At 40.4% G+C, this 20,376-nt stretch overlaps 1 long non-coding RNA gene and 1 pseudogene across 1 annotated transcript in view; one reads left to right on the top strand and one right to left on the bottom strand.

Annotated features, from left to right (window-relative positions):
• The first annotated feature begins 9,074 nt into the window (after positions 1-9,074).
• Positions 9,075-20,376, top strand: part of LOC120595436 (uncharacterized) — a 94,964-nt gene continuing 83,662 nt past the window's right edge. The window contains exon 1 of the long non-coding RNA XR_005650824.1: positions 9,075-9,230. This is a non-coding gene — a long non-coding RNA (uncharacterized LOC120595436). The remainder of the gene's footprint in view (positions 9,231-20,376) is intronic.
• On the bottom strand, positions 9,901-10,016 carry LOC120595873 (uncharacterized; annotated as a pseudogene).

Consider the following 20,376-nt stretch of genomic DNA (forward strand, 5'->3'; position numbering starts at 1 on the left):
TTAAATATAGTGATTAGAGCCAGAAATAAGGAAATAATGCTTAGAATGATCCATCATTATCCCTATATACTTTACTGCTAATGAGGCAAAAATATTTTTATTCAATAGGGATTGCGATAATCCAATATAAAACCATAGCGTCTCTTCAATTTCCTGATACAATTAATGGATAAATACAACGTTCATTTAAAATCGAGGCTCTCCTTCACCTCCACAATCAAAGTAATTAAAGCATCTGGGTTGCTTTCCTTTGGTTCTTAATAAGGGAAAAAATCATCCTGGTTCTGTAGATGGCGAAGTTCCATATCACGCTTGGTCTGCTTTATGAGAAAGAAAAAATGTTTGCTAATGAATATGTGTTGTCTGTGTTATGTCATCCCACTGTTTGTTCAATGAAAATACACTGCTTCGTTTTCCTAACTTCTCTTTCCTTTCCTCCTGGGACAGCATCCCCCTGGCCCCCCCACCCCCCCACCACCTCTTCTGGGAACTGTCCTTTTCTCTCCCCATTTCAACTTTGTGATTTCTCATAGAAATGCCCATATTCAGACATTATTCTGCTCCTCGCTCCTCCCTGTAGCTCAAGAGGGGCACCAGACCTAGAATTGGTCGGAGTTCTTTCTTGATATTTTAAAACTTGGAAACAGAGAGAAATGCAGGCTGTCTTTCCTTACTGGACGAAGTTTTTGCCAGGCATGTTGCCCTCCAGGTGACATGGCAAAGCAGGGATAACTGACACACAGAAAGACACAGAAGAATGAGAAAGCTTGAAATAAAAGACAGGGTGTCCTGACCAAATCCCATTCTCTGCAGAAGCCTAGCAGGTGCATTCCCGTGGGTCAGACACTTAATTCTTGCATGAAATGCGCCAGTACCCTTCCAGATAATTTCTCATTTTGATTAAGCTAATTCGATTAGAGCTTCCATAACAAAACTATTGAACTACCCACCAAGCATGCCAACAACTTACCTGGTATTAGTAATGCTGAGTCGTTGGGACTATTTCATTTAGCCAGTGGGTAGACATCGACCATTAGGAAGATTCTAAGGAACGGTGGCGATTTGGGAATGTTCCCAGGGGAAGCTGGAATGGGTAGAGAAGACAGGGCAAATTTACTTTAAGCATAGCATGACAGTTGGCAGTCAAATGACCAAAGCCCAGACCCTTGCCATTTCAGAACTATTAGGGAGCCCCTTGCATGGGATTTACATAGCCAAGAATTCAGATCGTTAATCTCCTACCCCTTACCAATCGCTTGCCCATGGCATTCATCCACAGCACTGACCAATATAGTGGCCAGTAGCTACATGGGTCTATTTAAGTCTATATTTTCATTAAAATTTTTAAAGATTTTTAAAAAGAGCTTTTCAGTCAGATTTTGGTACTCAGTAGCCACGTGTGCCTTGTAGCTACTGTATCAGACGTTTGCAACATGGCAGAAAATTTCGTTAGATAGCCCTGTCCTATCAGGTATTCCTTGCTTGACCAGACAACCATTGGTTACTCTCTCAGCAGCAACTGAGAGGAGATGCAGGATAGAATAATGAAATACAGCAGTCAGAAGGTCTCTTATCTCTCCCTGGAATAGCAAATAAGTGCCTCTATGCCTCACCTGTCCACCCTTGGCATCCATGGCTGGTTAATCATAGCACTAGTTCCCACTGCTCCAAGATGTGGCTTTTGCAATCTTTCTGAGCACCACGCTCCTGAAAGCTTCAAACAAAAATGATCAGGCTGGGTCTTTGAGATAAATCTTTTAGAATCTGGATCTAGTTTAATCCTTTCATTAAGCTAAAGAGGAAATCAAGGTCCAGTAAAGCAAATGAGTGATAGAACCTAGACCAGAATCTGGGCCTTGTGATTAACAGCAGTGTAGTGTGTTGGTAGGCAAGTAGGTGCTAGAATTAAGCTGCTGGGGTTGAAATCTCAGTTCTAGCTTTTAATATCGGTATGTTCTTATACTTACTGTTATTGAACCCCAGTTTCCTCATTTGTGAGTGGAGAATTTTAGTAATTATACCTTCCTCATAGGATTGTTGTGGGAGTTAATGTGATACATACTGTATGGTGCCTGGCACATACTAAGTACCAAATAAGTTATAGTCACTATCATTACTGTGTAGCACCGAAGGCCCCACTCATTATTTCCATCTTAGAGATGAGGAAGCAGAAAATCAGAAATTAGACTACATGTCAAGGTCACATAACTAGCTCACCACAGAGTAGGGCTTCTTACCTCAATATTTTTATTTCCAGTTCAGCACTCTGCCATATATATGTTCTCAAAGTAATTCCTGCTGCTTTAGATACTCTAAAATTATTTTTTACCCTTCCCGTGCAGGGTACCAAAAAAATCCATCTTTTTGTGTCTTACACAGCCCTTAACACAGCTGACAAAGATCCTGACAGATAAATTGGCTGGGAACCTGCCCCGTTGTGACCTTCTTGCCTGAGTAAGCTTTTCCTGCAGTTGGTCCGTCAGCGACTTAAGAACAGGCATTACGTCTGGATCACAGTCGCTTTCTCCACAGCTTCCCTGGTCCACGAAGGTGGCCACTTGCTAGGTAGAACCAGTAAAACTACTGATATTTGGTAGTTTCTCACTTACGACAACAGCCTTTCTTAACCTAATAGTTATTGTCATTTGACAAATAAGGAAAACTGACTCGAAACACAGGAATTTGCCCCAAGTCATAAAAGGTGGTAGAATTGGGATTCAAGCCTAAATCAGCCTGATGGGGTAACCACAGTGGGCAACTCTGTGAGCCATGAGGGCTGGGCACAGAAGCCTTAGGATGTCATGGGGCAGGGGACAGAGTGACCGGTCTCAGCAGCAGAATGTAACCATTCCATGAACACCACCCCCATCACTGCAGAAGCAATTCAGACACCATGCCTGACAGCCTGTTGTTGTGAATGCCATTTTAATGAAATTATATTTTAAGCCACTTGTTAATTACTTACTATTGCGGAATTAATAAAGGAGCCTAAAGCTTTCTCGTATTTGGAGTTATTTAGGCAGCATTTTTGTTCCTTTTTATTTCCCTGAAAACCTTAATCCAATTTTTATATTCTTACTGGAATGTTCTTCTGTCTTCCACCACTTAGTGGCATGCACTACATAGCTCTTTAGGAGTAAGGCTTTTTAAAGACTTTTTCCCTCTGCGATAAATGTTTGATTTATCTTTTAAAATATGAAACTTTCTCCAAGAAGATGTTTTGTAACTATGAGTGCATTTTAAACCTGAACATCATCCATTATCTTTTTTTTTTTGTCCAGAAAGATAAAGTAATTTGTCCAACGATCGTGTATTCTTACCTAGCAGAATGATGAGAAAGGAAGCCTTTCACTTGCTCCTAAATGTCTCATCCCTCAGGCAGCTGCCAACCAAAGATAGTTCTCTATGATATAAGGCTGTGTCAACATGGAAAAACAGCTTATTTGAATTTTTTAATGAGCAAGTGAATTGATTGTTTTTATATATCAAACACCTGGATTGGCTGATTTTTTTTTCAGAAACGTCTATTTTTTAAGCTCCATTTATTAGTTGTTGTGTCTCTTAGACAGGGCCCACCCCCTTTACATGTTTACCTAAACAAATAGCACACTCATTTCAACACAGACTATAAGGGACACTGGGATCTTGAGAAGTGACCAAGCGGGAGTCTGTAAATGTTAATCTGCTGTTAGCAAGTTTCAGCTGAAGGTCACATCACAGCACTGGATGTACATAAATTGGGAGCATTGAGAAAGAAAACAATTTGAAAATTAGATACAAGATGTCCCACTCGTTCATTTATTCTTGCCCTCGTCATTTGCTCTAGGTATCGGTTATTTTGTTGAGGCACGATGTAAGTTTTATATGTACACATAGAAATCTATTTTCTGCCTGAGAAATTCTGTTTTTCTCGAGCTGGTGGTGCAGCCTCCAGTCGCTCCTGCTGGTCGATGCCGTTGTCTTCAGAATCATTTCATGACCGACTTCCTCAGGCGTAAAGTGAGGGCAGGCGGGGTCTGTATCTTCCACATGTCGCTGTGCTTGGGACAGAGGGACCTGCCCCAGTTCACTGTCCCAGAGCAAACAGACTATTAATATTTTAATGGGTGACCTTAGGGACACCATGAAAACATTCCCGCTCCCTGAGGTGTTTTTCTTGTTAAACCTCCACAGTGTCATCTTTGACTCTTTTGGCGCTTGTGTGCCGAGAGTAGCAGAGACTTCTTAGCCTTTTCTTTCAGGTTTGAAACACTCTAGTTCACTGGAAGGTAAAAATAATTTCTAGGCAATGTTTGCAACACATTTAGAATCATTTGGGAGAAGTGAAGAAAAAATTCAACCCATGATAAACTGAAGTCATTTCATATTTCCCAGTGAAATAGAAGCTAGTTTCAAATGTGATTTTCAGTTTGACTGACAGGGTGATACAAGCCCTCAAGTTTGTATTTCATTGAACACTGGTTAGATCTGATCTCAAAAGATCACAAGTGGACAAAGGGATAGAAATAACACTGTGGTCGTCTACTTGAAATCTGATTACGCTTGGGCACTATTTTAAGTCTGGCTCCCTGATCTGGTTCTGCCTTTGCTGAGTTTCCAGCACTTGAGATCCACTCCTGGCGAAGGCATTTTGGAGAGTGTGAGAGAACCACTAGATGGCAGAAGTGCACTGCCCAAAATCGGGCGGGCAATTAAGCCGCACTGCCCAGCATCTTCGGATCCCGGCCGTGAGGAGGTGGGGAAGAGGAAGCACTGGCCATTGACTGATGTGCCGACTTCTGTCCCCTCCCACTCTCCTCCAGATCTAATTGGCATCCCGCATGCTGGCTCGGACAGCTTCCCAAGCACTCTGCCAGGCTGGGTGGCTTTTTGACTTCCTCCGGACTCCAGCTAGCAGGTCTGCAAGATGACAGTGCAGGTTTAGTTTATTTAAGGTGGCCTGAAAGTCTTCTTAACTCTCTCCAGCACTGTGGTCCTAGCAACTGTTTGAAGAAGGTCCTAACGTTGCCTGGAATTAGATTCTTAGCTTCTGTTGGGAAAAAGGCAATAGGTAAAGAATGCTACTTCTAATAAACAACCCTCATCTCCGCCACACACGTTTGTTCACTCATTTTCTCTTCCCTTAAATGTGTATTTAATTCCCACCGTGAACTAGGCACTAAGATACAACTCTAAATAAGACATATTTAGGCCCCGTAAGAAGCCCACAGTTCAGCTATGAAGACACGTAGGCCATTCATAGGCAATTAAAACGAGAGATGGTTGCTACAGTAAAGGCGAACCCAGGACACTATTTCATCACAGATGAGCTTTCTGGAGTGAGTGAAGACTAAAGGGAGACCTTGAGGACAATTAGGAGTGAGCCAGGCAGAGTCAGGGGAGGAAAGATCCAGGCTAGGATCTAAAATAGAGATAAGGATCTAACCAAGGTGGAAGAGTGCTGTCGCCTGGGGACTTCAGGAGCTGTGTGGCTGAAATTCAGAGTGGGGAGATGACAGTGGAGGAACAGGGGAGGTAAGCAAGTACCGATTAAGAAGGGTCTTGCATGCCCTGCCAGGGCGTTTAAGTTGAATTTCCTTTATCTGCGGGGGGCCCTGAACGGTTGTATAAGAGACAGTGTCCTAGTCTCTGTTCTTGAGAGAGGCCATTCTGGTGGCCATTGGAGTACATTGCGATGGGAGGCAAGAGGTGAGCAAATTAAGATGAGCATTTCTGATAGTCACGACAAGGTAGTGGCAAGGGGACAGAGAGATTGGTTAACGAATTGTTAGGAGGGTAGAAAAGGCATTTGGAGATTTTCTACATATGTGGGTGAGGGACCAGTAGGCTCAAGAATAACGCCTTGGCGTTTTTCAGGAATAGCTTCAGAGACTGTCGCCGTTAACCAAGCGTCGTACTAAGCAGACAGTTAATACTGAACTCCGATGATGTGCAAAGAACTTCGCTAGAACCGTCACAAAACTGTAATTATGTAATATTCCTTCCTCCGTTCCCTCATTCAGACAACACTCATGGTTCGTGCAGTGCACATACGGCCACACGCCAGGTCTCGTGTCCCAGTGTGTTTATTGCTTCTATTTCACGTTTTGGATTTTGGCTACATAGTGTATTATTTTTCAAAATTGTTTTTGTGTAAGTTATCACTTCACCTAGACTGAAAACTGCAACCAAAACATTGATGGTTTCAAAAAAAAAAAAACATTTTGAAAATTCTTGTTGAGGGAAATGAAATATAACGATAGTTCCCAAAGCCACCTTTGACACATAGTTTGGAACTCTCCTGCCATTAGCATTGTCATGGGAGTTGAAAAACAAAGATAGAAAGAAAGAGTTAGGTCGAGTTTCATTTCAACTGCTTTATGGTGACATTCTCATAACATAGCATGCAATCAAAGCAAACAAGTGGGACAGAAAAAATAGTTCAATAACTGGATTTGGTAATATGAGAATTGAATATATAGTTGATCATATCCCTAAAATCTAGGAGACTTTATCGTAAAGACATATACAACAAGACCAACTGTTTGCAGCTTCAGGCTTTGAGATGTTTTATTCATTCGGCCAGTTAGACAAGCATAATGTCCTTACTAAATATTTACTAAGCTCCCATGTGTTAGCACTGGTGATACAAGGGATTAGCAAAATAGGCACAGTCCTTCTTAGGATGCTAAAGATCTACTGAGGCCAACAGACCTTAAACAAGAAAACACAAGTATAATGTATTCCCATAATAATGTGAACCTGCATTAATCCACTGAGCTTTGTCTCCCTTGTGACAACACATTTATGGAGGAAATGTTATGCTTATGAGACAGGGAAAACTAACTGGGTTGCGAGGACCTGAATCTATTGCCTTAGTCATGATTACAGAGCATTCATGGTCAAATAAAATAAACTCCTAATGAGAAGAGACAAGGAGTAGCCTAGGTCCTTAGCAAGAGCCTCTGCACCAGAGGGGCATACATGCCGGGCTCCATCTCATGTATCAATTCACACTGATCACAAGTAGCCACCTGGAGTGCCATGCTGAGCAGGATTCAGTGGGAAAGAGGGATCGTTTTCAGATGAACAACTGGGAAGGGAGGGTGGTGACACATGACACACATTTGTGCATCCTTCACTATACCATGGTTTAATCAATAATATTGACATATTTAAAGAAAGAAGGCATGGAGAAGTTGAAATGTGCCATCTAGAAACACGGGACTCAGAAGGAGCTTGAGGTAGGAAACGCTTTTCTGAATCTGCGAGATGCTGACATTCAGCTCTCTAGGCAGATGAACGCTGTCACGGGTCAGCCATATTTGATCAGTGTTCATCATGGCATCGAGACCCTTGAGAATCTATTTTGCTCAAGTCCTGTGCTCAGGAAGGGCTTTCGATTCAGCTGCCAAGCTCACCAGTACCAGGAAGCAAGATAGCCGATAGGAGGTTTGGGATCACTAGAAACAGCTAAAATCTGTTTTCTGGAATGGTAAACCTGAGGATTAGGCCCCTGGTTATGGTAAATTTATCCCCAAATTATGCTCTCCTGAGGTTTCCTGTTGATTGTCCTGGCCTGGTGACATGTGTTACAGGAAAAGTGTCTGTCTTTTGACTTGATGAAACCCACATGAAGTTTTATCAGTTAGCTAGATAAGCTAATTTGTAAACCACATAACCCATGCAGAAAACTGATAACAAATTATTCAAGAAACTCACAGTTTAAAAATAAGCAAATGTGACAAAACATATAAGAATTCAATTTTGATGATTTTTGGCAAGAAAATAGTATTTACTTTCTCTTCCCACTGGCATCTTCCCTTGATCTACTTGCAAGTTCTGCAGAAATCTTTGTTTTTGAATGTATTTAGATGCAAATTTTAAGTTTACCCCACACATTCTGTTAATGATGCAAGAGTTCTAATGTATTTTACTTCTCACTTAAAAGATGAAGGAAAATGCAAATTTGAAGAACAGTGAAGGGGATTTCTTTTTGCCTTTTTAAACGCCTCGAACAAGTGCCTTCCTTCGTGTTGAAATACAGAGGGAAAATGCCTAATAACCATTGATTCTAGGCCTTGGCAGTTGGCATTGTATTTCTTGCAAATGAGTATCTCAGAAATGAGTCCCAGGAACTATTTGGCACATAAAAGTGCATGTAAACTAACTTTTTCCAAGAGAAAGGAGGACTTGAAAACATTGTAGACTCTATAAAACACGGATGTTCCGATGGCTCGACAAGCTGAAAAGTTTATTTGGAAGTAGTAGAATGGAAAAGAGCTGGGAGGAGAAAGGATAAGGCAGATAGAGGCAGAGAAGAAAAGACTCATAATCAGTCTGAGCTTCAGCTGTGATGGCGGTGATTGGGTCAGGCATTATGGAATGTTTGACAAATGAGGATCTAAACTTTCAGCCTCACGCCAGGAGATTGAATCAAAGGGTTAAGAATTTCAAAGCAAAAGCCAAGCTACTTGCTTAAAACATATTATACCCGCTTTGAGAGATTGTTTAACAGACATGATTTCCTCGCATTCCAATATGCAAGCAATGAGCTTTTGCCACTTTTCCCATCAAGAGGTAGAGTCAAAGTCCCCATCTCATTGGCTCTGGGCTTGGCCATGCAATGTGCTTTGGAGAACAGGACTTCACTCAAGGAGAGGCTTGAAAAGTGCTTGTACAATGAGGCTGGCTCTCCGGGCACACTCTTTGAGACCTGGTACAGCCCGCGGGATGAGAAGGATGAGAAGTTATATTAGTTTCCTGTGGCTGCTGTAACAGATCACCGCAAACTCAATGGCTTAGCACAACACAAATCTCTTCTCTTAACAGTTCTCAAGGTCAGAAATTTAAAATGGGTCAGCAGTGCTGAGTTCCTTCTGGAGGCTCTAGGGGAGAATTAATCCATCCCCTTGCCTTTTCCAGCTTCTAGAGGCCACCTACATTCCTTGGCTTGCCCATTTTTTGTTTGTTTAAAGTTTTGGGGGGGGTCACTCTGCCCACTGCTTCTGTTGGTACATTTCCTTCTCTGACTCTAACCCTCCTGTCTCCATCTTATAAGAGCCCCTGTGATTAGATTAGGGCCCCTTGCATAATCCAAAGTAATCATCTCATTGTAAGATCTTTAACGTGATCACACTGCAAAGTCTCTTTTTTTCATGTAAGACAAGATATTTGGGAGACACCATTATTCTATCACGAAGGCCAAGTGCAGGAAAACCAAGGAGCCTCATCCCACAGCCAGGACCAAGGTGAGAGAGACTCTTGCCTCTTCTGGCCCATTTTAGAATGCAATCATGTCAGGAAACTCAGCTGAGACTGGCAAAAGACCCACCCCTCCATCCTATAGGACTACGAGAAATGATAAATCATTGACTTTTAACTCTTTAAGTTTTTGGTTGGTGAGCCATTCTAGGGGTAAAAACATTTTTTCTTCTTCCCTTCTAGGTTCTTTGGCTGGTCTAAATTGGAGTAAGACAGATTAACAGGGGAAAAACAAATTACGGAAGGAAGCCCTTCATAGACAATTAGACTCAAAGGCAGTGAGGCAATTGAGGTTTATATTCCATTCTGAGCTAAGGGGCCTGAGGCTTCAAAGGGGAGGAGGGCAATTCACAGGAAGCTAAGGAGGTCAGAGGTCCGGTAGTCTGATGTTTGCCTTGCCGTGTGCAGGTAAGTCTTTCGGACAAAAAGTTATCTCTGGCAGTAACTCTCTTCCTGGGCCAGGCCCTTTACCTAACTTTTTAAAGCAGTTAAGAGAGAGGTAAAAATTTTTCCTCAGCCTGCTGGGTCTTGATTGTCTTTAGTTCAAAATAATACACGTGCCGAAGTGCACATTTTCGGATGGTATATTCTGCTCTCCTTCAGCATGCAACCTTCAAACTCTAATTTATTTATTTTATTATTATTTATTATTATTTATGCCTATAGCACCTGGTCTTCCTAGGGGGTCTCCCATACAAGTACTAACCAGGCCTGACCCTGCTTAGCTTCCGAGATCAGACATCGGGCTTGTTCAAGGTGGCATGGCCATGGACTATGGGCCGTGGCTCCACTGGGGTGCGAACCCAGGACCTTCTGTGTGTAAAGCAAACGTGCTAACCGCTACACTATGGAACCACGTCTTCAAACCCTAATTTAAATAATTGATTTTCACAATAATTTAAATCAACCTTTGGAATCTGGAAAATTTACATCTTTATTGGCAAGGCAGAGGTTTTGAAGGAGGGTAATAGTCTTATGACCTGTACAAATAGTTCTCTTCCTGCTATGAGAACTCATGTCCTTATGTTGTAGCACTCCCATAAGGTTTTCCTGCCTACCTCTAAATATCTCCTTTTTGGAAAGATTAAGAAGAAATCAGAAATGGAGATGATTTTTAAATTCAGCATCCTAATTCATTCTCTAGTGAGTATTGATTGTTTCCTTCAATCTTTATATCTCTTTTCTTGATCCAGTTTAAAATGCTAAGAGGTGTTAGTGGCCCTTAGTGCCACTGGAAATTGTTGTAGTTTTTCATTTTCTGAAATCACAAATACTTGAAAATGTTCGCTTATCCATCTAAACTCTTAGAATCATAGATGTCTATCCTACAGTCTCCTTGGTATTTCTATGGACTAAGACATTTATGGACTGCTCTGTTCTAATCATCATCTATCATCTGAAATTCGCTAAGCATTAATCTCCACAGTGGGCTCTATGGAGTGCCATACAAATCAAGTGAAAAAGAACCACAGCTCCCCAAGAAGTTCTATAAAATTTAATTCAACAGGCTCATTGGGAGAACAATAAAAATCTCTTTGGTTCTTCATTAACTCAAATGTGAAACACTTGATTTGCAACTCAAGTTTCTGACTTTGAAGATTATTATTTGGCATAATAGGTCATCTACTTTTTAGAACTTTATCCTGAATGTCAATCCATTGCCTTGGAAACTAGACAAAGCTGAGGTTGATCACTCTTAATTGCAGTTTCTATTGTAGGGATTTAGGATGATAAACAGAGAGGGGCATATGTTCTATTTTCCAAAGTTTCTTTCATGGGTATAGGTTACTGATCAGTTCTCCTACCTTTCTATCATATCTCCTAGCTTACCTCTGATTTTTCTCTCAGTGAGCATGTGACAGTTTTAAAATATGTCTACAGATTATTTGAAACCATTCACAATGAGAGATGGGTTCTCTTTCTTGTATCTAAGACAGCCTTAGCAACTCTCTTGTAAAGAATAGAATGCAGTAGAAGAGATGTTGCATGACTTCTGAGAAGTGGTGTTTCATCATTTTGAAAAGGCCTTGTAGTTCCTGCTTTATTGACTCACGGTACTTGCTCTGGAGAAAGCTGGCCACCATGTATGAGCTTCTGACACTACCATGCTGGAAAGGCTGTGTGCAGACACTCTAGCCAGCAACTCCAGCTGAGCTTCTAGCAGATATTAAGTAGCACCAGCTGCCACCCGTGTGAGCAAGCCCTCTTGGCCATCCTGCCCGGTAGACTTTCAGATGACTGCAGCTCCGGCCTAAGTGCCATCAACTCAGATAAGCCCTTCCCTAACTCCCAACTGCAGCATCATGAGCAAAATAAAATAATTGTTGTCTTATGCCACTGTGGTGTAGGGTAATTTGTTATGCAGCAACAGTAACTAAAATAGACTTTAAAAAAAAAAAAGGCTTAAGCAGGTATCCAGTTGTATTTAAATCAATTTCCCAATCAAAGGTGGCCTTGTGAGAAAACACGGTACTTAGGGTTCAGGTTCAGGAAACTGTCTCTGAGGGAAGCAGCTTGTGGAGAAGAGGCTGAAACTGGGCATTGGGAGTCTAGAGTTCAAGACTGAATATCACCACTAATGGCTGTGCGTATTTGGTCATATCACCAAGACTTAGTTTCCTGATCTGTAGAATAGAAAATTGAGACGACATACAAATTATGTGTGGTTTCTTCTGCACTTTAAAATGTTATAACTCTAATGACTTTTGAGAACATTGAGTTAGACGAATCGATAAAATGAATTGATATGTAATATCTTCTAGAGGAAGCAGAGAGTTTCCAAGGGGAAGAGTTCACCTATAAATTTGTAGGAAGTTCTGTCCAAAATTGTTGCAAAGCTTGATTCCAGGTTTAGAAAATGATGACGTTATCGTAAAGATTTTTATTGAACTGAACACAGTGAGCTTTTAAAAGATGACAGTAAGGAGAAAAAGCGTTCCTAATTCTATTGTCATTAACTCAGGAAGGTGTTATGTGTTACTCAAAATTACTTCAGTGTAATAGTTACTTAAATTATTTGTCATAAAAAATTGTCATTCTTTTTCTTACTCGTAAGATGTTTGAGCCCTTCGTTTCCCAGGTGATTCCTATTTTCTTTGGAACATGGCTTTGTTAGTAACTGAGATAACTGTGTGTTCACAGTGATTCACCCCCACACTCTGGGATGTAAGAAGAAGAGGATTTTTAATCTTTTTACGTTAGATAGTTCTATAATTTTTATAACTGCATGTTATAACAAGTAGGCATTTGTTTTTGTAAAAAAATATTAAGTATATATTATTCAGAGAAAGAAGTATAAAATAAGAATGATGTTTCATAATTTCATTCATTCTTAGGACCGCATGCCACTTCATATTTCACAGGTTCTCTGTTACCTTAGTATATTATTGCCTAGCTTTATCTTACTATATGTGTGGATTAATCAGACTTTGGTGTATAATAGCTGTTTGATTTAAGGATATTGCGATCTGTGACAAGGAAAGTAATACATTGAGATGTCAACAAAGTGCTAAGGGAATGCAGAAGAGGAGATCATTAATTTTGAGTGGGAGAATCTGGTAAGCCTTCTTAGGGGAGGCATCATATGAGTTGGGCTAGTAAATGGCAGATGTAGGATTTTAACCCCCACCCACCCCCATAACTCAAAGCTCTCAGCCCTGTACTGTACAGGGGCTTCCCAGGCCCCAACCCCACACGCAACCCCCCCCCCACTCTTAGATCTACTGTCTGGGTCTATCTGCAGATCAGGACTAGCTTCATTCCAGGGCCTCTATGACAGGCAGGTAGGATTATACTAACACTAATAGTTTAACATTAACGGTAAAACTAATACCTAACACTAATTAAGCACGCCCTAGATACCAGCTCCTTTGTTAATAAGCATATCGTATATTTTATCATCCAAACAGGGACATTTTTTAAAAAACAACTTTGTTGGGATATAGTTGACACACAATAAACTATACATGCTTAAAGTATAGAATTGAATACATTTTGGCATATGTATTCACCCTTGAAGCTATAACTACAATCAAAATAGTGAATATTTCTATGACCCACAAAAGTTTCCTCATTTTTTGTTGTAATCCTTACCTACCAATCGCTTCTGTCCCCAGGCAACCCCTGATCTGCTTTCTGTCACTATGGATTAGTTTTCATTTTCTAGAATTTTACATAAATGGAATTATGCAGTGTTTACTTTTTTTATGTCAGACTTTATTATTCACTGCCAATTGTCATGTGTACCAATAGTTCATTCCTTTATGCTGCTAGAAAGTGTTCCAATGTATGGGTGTGCCACAGTCAATTCATCCATTCATCTGTTGATGGGCATTCGAGTTGTAATCAGTTCTTGAATATTGCTAAAAAAGCTACCATGAACATTTGTGTAAAAAAAATGACTTGGATTTTTACAGACAGACAAGGCTAGAGTCTAGAGCCCTCTTTAATGAATGCCTCATCTCTGCCCCTCCCCCACAGCCATCTGACAGTCTCCACTTCACTCTTCATGCCTCTGCATAGACCTCACTTCCTTCTGGAATCCCTTTCCTCTCTCATCAGTGGGTCGGGTGCCTCACCTGTGTCCTCGCAGGGATGTATTTTATATCTATACTTCCCCCCATTTGGGGACATATCACCGCTATTGTAATTGCTTCTTTACATATGAAAGTCATTCCATTATTTACATTGGCTAAATATATGTTAAGTGATTGAACAAATAAATGAATGAATGAAGAGTAAAGAGTAGGATCAAAGATAAGCACAAAAGGGAATTAAGAATCTTATGTAATTAGATTGTGGTTATGGTTGCATGAGTCTGAATGTACTGACAAATAAGCAAATTGTACATGTTGGGTTCATTATGGTATGTGAATTACATCCCATTAAAACTGTTTAAAAAGGGGGGAATTTAGAAATAGTCATCCTGGTAGAAGAATATCTTAAATCAAAGAGTAAATAAAAACGAGGCTAGAAAGAATCCTTAACATTTCAGCATCGACTCTAAGTGTTATAGAAGATTAAATAATCAAAACAACTTACCATCAAGTTTTTATCCCAATATTGTCTCCTTACTGGATTCATTTACTTATTTATTCATTTTTTGCTGGCAAGCTTCAATGTTAAGATGAGGTTTCTAACTGCTCTTGTGTCGCTTTCCCGCTGTGAGTAACAATCTAACCTGGACTGGATGGCGTGATACACTAGGATCAAAAAGGAGTTTGTGCCACACTTGGCCCCGTTGCTCTCCAAGAGACTGGATGCAGATCAGAGCCCCTGTTTCCTACGTCTTGAATGATAAGGGAGGATTTACCATGATGATAAAATTGAGAAGGGTATTTGTATCATCTGCAAAGACTGGTCAGAAAGCATTAGTCATCAAGATCATCACTTGAGGACGTTTCCCATTGTTCAAGTCTACGGGTTGAGGGAGGGAGGGATGGGGCAGGAATATGAGACTAGAGAACTAGGTTGGTGTAAACTCTCTTTGCTCTGGAAGGAGCTTTGGATTTCATTCTGTGGCCAAGGGAAGGCCAACATTAACATTAGGTTTTTAAGAGGGAATGAAGGACCAAGGGGTCATTGTGAGGATACGTGTGATAACAACCCTGAAAGCATCTCGAACCCCTGGGAAGAGAATGCAGAACAGCAGTTCCCTAATATCTGTGGGGAATGTGTTCCAAGACCCCCAGTGGATGCCCAAAACCACATATGGTACCAAGCCCTATATGTACTATGATTTTCCCTATATATACATACCTATGATAAAGTTTAAATGACTCTTGCATCTGAGGCCATTATTAAGTAAAATAAGGGTCACTCGAACACAAGACTGTGAAACCACAACAGTTGATCTGACACCCAGGTGACCATTAAGTGACTAACAGGTGCATCTTGTGTACAGTGTGGAGGTGCTGGGCCAAGGGATGATTCTCGTCCTGTGTGGGAAGGAGCAGGATGGTGCGGAGGTTTCGTCACGCGACTCAGAAAGGCACACAATTTAAAACTTATGAATTGTCTATTTCTGGAATTTTCCATTTAATATTTTCAGAGGTAACTGAAATCTGTGGAAAGCAAAACTGTGCATAAATGGGGGACTACTGCCTAAGTCAAATTTGCTCATCTAATTTGACCATAGCATTAAGTTAGCATCTCCTTCGAGCTTTCTTATGCCCATCTCCATTCCCTCTCCTGCCCTCCCTAACAGGCTCTGGTTCCAAGCATAGCGCTGAATACATGCTCTTAAGTGCTCAGGGGGTCTTACTTTGTGTGTTTAGGATTAAGGAGGGATGTGTGCTCTTGGCACTTCTCCTTTTGAGGACTGTCTTTTATCAGCACAGAAATTCCACCATGAATTGAAGGTTATACAAAACAACCTGTCTTGAAGGGAACAATGTTTTACCCACCCTGATTTTTATCTACTTAAGCCAGCTTGATCTTAATCCATAACTTCTACTTGTTGTCAACACTTTTTTTTTATATTTCATACCTGTCAGAAGATTGTATTTGTGTGTGTACATTGTGTGTGTATGTGTGTGTAGGGTCGTATTCATTTTTTTTTTTTGCTCCATAACAAATTACAAAAACCTTAATGGCCTAAAATAACACCCATTTATTAGCTTGCGGTTGTGAAGGTCAGAAATCCTGGCAGGCTCAGCCAGCTTCTCCGCATAGGCTCTCACAAGACTGCATTCAATGTGTTCAAATGGGCTAAGTTCTTAGCTGATGGCTCTGGGGAAGAATCCACATTCAAATTAATTTAGGTTGTTGGCAGAATTCAGAACAAGGACATTCTCTTATATAACTATAGTGTAACTATCACATCAGGAAATTTAGTATTGACCAAAAACTATTACATCATCCACAGATTATATCATTTCTTCCAATAGATCTATCATAGCTATTTACTTCCGCAACCCAGGGTCCTGTCCAGAATCTTCCATGTCCTTACTCTGGAATATTTCCTCAGCCTTTCTTTATCCTTCTTGACACCAACGCATTTTAAAGACCACTTACTTTTAGAGAATATTCATCAGTTTGGATTTTTCTGATTTTTTTTTTCCTTGATTAAATTTAAGTTAAGTATTTGGGGCAGGAATACTAGATGTGCTGTGTTGTGTCCTCCTCAGCGCAGCGCATCGGAAGGCACGTGGCATCGCCGTGTGCTAATGTTGGTGAAATTAGCTTTGATAGCTCGGCTACTGGGGTCTTCCAGGGTTCTCTGCTGCAGAATTTCCGTGTTCCCCTTTGTAAGTACTTTGCGAGGAATTACTTTGATCTATGTAAATATCTGTTCCTCATCAAACTAATTTTAGCATTCAGCGATGATTTTTTTTTTAACTCTATCGTTGTCTCTATATTTATTAGCATTCTGCTGATCACCTTGCAGAAGGAGTGTTTACAGGTTTCACCACGGTGAGGTCACTGTCCTTCCTCCTTCTATACTGTTCTCTTTGGAAGGAAGTCACTCCCCAAAGCCCACAGTGTTTCTTCTCCTTGAGGGTGGAGTAACCACATAAACCATTTGGAATTCTTTCATAGGAGATTTGTCTCTTCTCCCTCATGTACTTAATTATTCATTTATTTATATCAATATGGCCTCATGGATGTTTATTTTATACTTTGGGTTATAATCTAAATGCATTTTATTTTGTCGCTCACGCTGTTCCTGCTTTAGCCACTGGGAGCTCTTTCAGCTGGCTCCTCCATCCCTTTGATATGCACCTGCTAATGTGGTTTTTGTTTATTTGTTTTTGAGCACTTCCTTATTTTCTGGCATTACCAGATGCTCCAAGTTCATTTTCTGTATATCCTGCCCCAGTAGGCTTGCTTTTCATATTCGTTAGTCATTCTGAAACTGTATTATGTGCAGGATTGAGCCAGTGAGTAATATATGGTGGGAAATGGGAGCCAGGTGTCTTGCTCTTGGAGAAGGGAGTTAGAAATATGGAAAAGAGGAAGAGCGAAAGGTGCCCTGTGAATTTGGATGGATGTAATGTTTCAGTATAAATTCATGGTTTTAAATTTGGGTTTATCATTGGCAGTATTGCTCGTCTCAAAGCCTGTTTTGTCTGATGTTAGGATAGCTATTACAGCTTTCTAATGCTTACTGTTTGACTAGTATATCTTTTCCTCTCTTTTCATTTTCAAACTTTTTGTGTCTTTATCGTTAAGGTGGATTTCTTATACATGGAAATCATTAGGGCTTGTCTTTTTACTGGAAAATCTCTGCTTTTTAATTGAAGTATTTGGTTTGTCTCTACCCCACTCATCCCCACCCCTGTTCCCTTGCAGCTCTGCCTTCTGCAGTCTCCTGCCCAACAAATTCCAGCCACTTGAGAAACGGGCCGTTCAGAGCTCTGCCTCCTTAGCTTAGTGAGATCCCTGCCCTGTGTGGGCTTCTTTTCCCTGTTCTGCAGTAGGGACATAGTCTGCATGATCGTGCTCCCCACCTTGTGTATTGTGCTTCTCTGGAGCATTGAAGGGCTCTGCTACCTGTCATTCAGTTTCTATAAAAAGTTGTCTCACAGATTTTGTCTATTTTTATCTATTATCTATTTTTTAATTTATAGCTATAATTGTTGCGAGGGCAAGTCTAGTACAATTACTGTGTCATGCGTAGAAGGAGAAGTACCCAGACAAGTCACCTTTCAAATTAAACACAACGATAAATATACCATAAACTGTAATATGGTAGAGTCAGTCATTCTGACCACCTTAGTACATAGCTTGTGGTTTTAAATTTTTTTCCAGCTTTATTGAAGTATGATTGAGAAATAAACATTGTATATATTTAACACGTGTAACACGATGCTTTGATATACGTATGTGTTATGAAATGATTTCCCCAATCAAGCTAATTAAATAGGTTGTGTTTCGAAGACATATTTTAATTAACTTTCCACTGCTGAATTACCTGAATACCCTCAAATAAGGTCTTTAACCCTTTCAGATAAGTAAAATTCTGGCCAAAGACAAAAAAGTAGAAAGATGTCTGTTGGGATAGGAAATGGATATGGTACAAGAACATAGTATTTACATGAATATGGTGCTTCGTTCTTTTTAATTTATATTTTACATAAGTTAGTTATAAGTTACAGAAACCTAAATCAAAGTGAATTAAGCATAAAGATGAATTTATTGGTTTGTATAAGCAATATCCCAGCGTATCTGGCTTTGGTATACTATTGGAAATATGTCTCCCTCCATTCCTTAGCTCTCCTTTCCCCTGTGTTGGCCTTGCTGACAGTGTGACACCAGCAGCTCGTGGCTTATATGCTTCCAGCTTGGAAAGCCCAGGAAAAGAGAGCTCGTCAGTCAGTCAGCAAATAATCATTGTGAATCTGATATGTACATACTAGAGGATCCTGTATGATGATGAACGATATTGTCCTTGCTCTTAAAGAGCTTATGATTTGATCACATGAGAGAACAAAGTAAAAAAAATAAACTTTGGGGCCTTGGAAATTAATATGAAAAAGATAATACAGGGTAATGCAGTAGAGAGTAAATATGATGGCTAGTAGTGTTTCATCATTCAGGAATTTCTGTCTGTTTAAGAAACATTTGACTTAAGACATGAATTATTATGAGAAAAAGGCAACCAGGTGATAATCTAGGGAAAGAATTTTGCAAGTAGAAAGAATAGTAAGTGCACAGCTTCTAAGATGGGAATCAGCATAGTCTGTCCTAGGTACAGAGTAAAACTAATATAAAGAAATAGCAGGCGATGAGATAAATGAGGTAGCTGGAAGTCAGATCACAGTGGCTTCGTGGGCCATGGTAGGAGTTTGGATGTAGTCTTGGTTACAATGAAAGTTATTTGAGGACAGCCAAGAGCTATGACGTGACCTTTTAGAATGATCATTCTGGTGGCTGTGTGGTGGATTGCCCAGCAATGAACCAGGACTGAGAGTTCTATTCTGGCATGGACACTGTGCTCATCCCTAAATCAGTCACTGTGGCCAGGGCAATGCGATGCTTTGCTTTGCTTGGCCCATCTCAAGTTAATTTAACTCCTGAGGCCAAGTGGTGAGTTCAGCTCCATCTGAATGAACTTCATGAACTAAAACTAGTGATGGGAACAACCTTCTCATATTGAGGTGTTTTTTTCCCAGAAGAATCATAAATGGATGCTGGGTAGATAGAAACAGCAAAATCCATGTCCACTCTATTATTCAACTTGAGCAAAGAGTAGTCGCCTTTATTGAAAAAGCCCTAGATCCCTGCTGTGTTCTGAGTTCTGTCACTCCTGGAAGAGTTTTCCTCACCGTTTTGAGGGGGAGCATCTGAACACTGGGCCAGAATCTGAACTCTGAATGCAAATGTAAAATATTCTATTAAATAAGATGAAAACATGTTTTCTCATCTTTAACTTTTGTAAACTATAGCCAAAGATTACACGAGAGACCACATTTGGGGGGAAAAAAAATTGTTTGGTAATTTGTTCTAACAGTGTGAGTAGAAGCTGAAATCTTTACATTTCTATAGCACAAGTATTCTTCATAGGAAATTCAAGTGCATCTTTGTCTCTAAAGGGTTCAGTTCTTGAGTAACTTTCAGGAACTCAAATACTGTAAATCACGAGTATTCTCCAGTATTCATCTGAGAATTCTGAAGGAAATAAGCTGTGAAATAGTGGCATTGCCGGTAAGGATGCGCTATGTCCTCCTCAAAGGTTGGAGGATAAATTGCAAAGCTGCACCGTCAGGGGAGGAAGGGGAAATGAAAGGAGATTCCAGAAATTACAGACCATTGAATCTCATCTCATCATCTCAGTCCCAGGGAAAATGATTGAGGGTTTAATTAAGTCTGGATAGTTGAATAAGTACAACCAGAAAGAGTTTCACTCACAGAATTTCCATACAGCACTTGGATTTGTATAATAGAACCTGTCTTGAGGGAAAACCTGCTTCCTGGCTGGGAACTTTTCTGCATTAATCATAAAAATGAGTGTCTGGTTTCTTTCGTGCAGTCTCTGCTGCCGTGGCTAAGGTCAGAGCATGGATAACACTGCGTACTTTTTTTCCTTAATAAACAAAGTGGGATGACAGTGATTTGGGTTGTGACATCTGCTGAAGTTCCTTGTCTATTATGAGTTTGCATTATCTAATGGTCAAGACAGGTAGTCATCAG

The sequence above is a fragment of the Pteropus medius genome, unplaced genomic scaffold (genome assembly GCF_902729225.1).
Source record: "Pteropus medius unplaced genomic scaffold, Ma_sr-lr_union100, whole genome shotgun sequence".
In the NCBI taxonomy this organism is placed as follows: Eukaryota; Metazoa; Chordata; class Mammalia; order Chiroptera; family Pteropodidae; genus Pteropus; species Pteropus medius.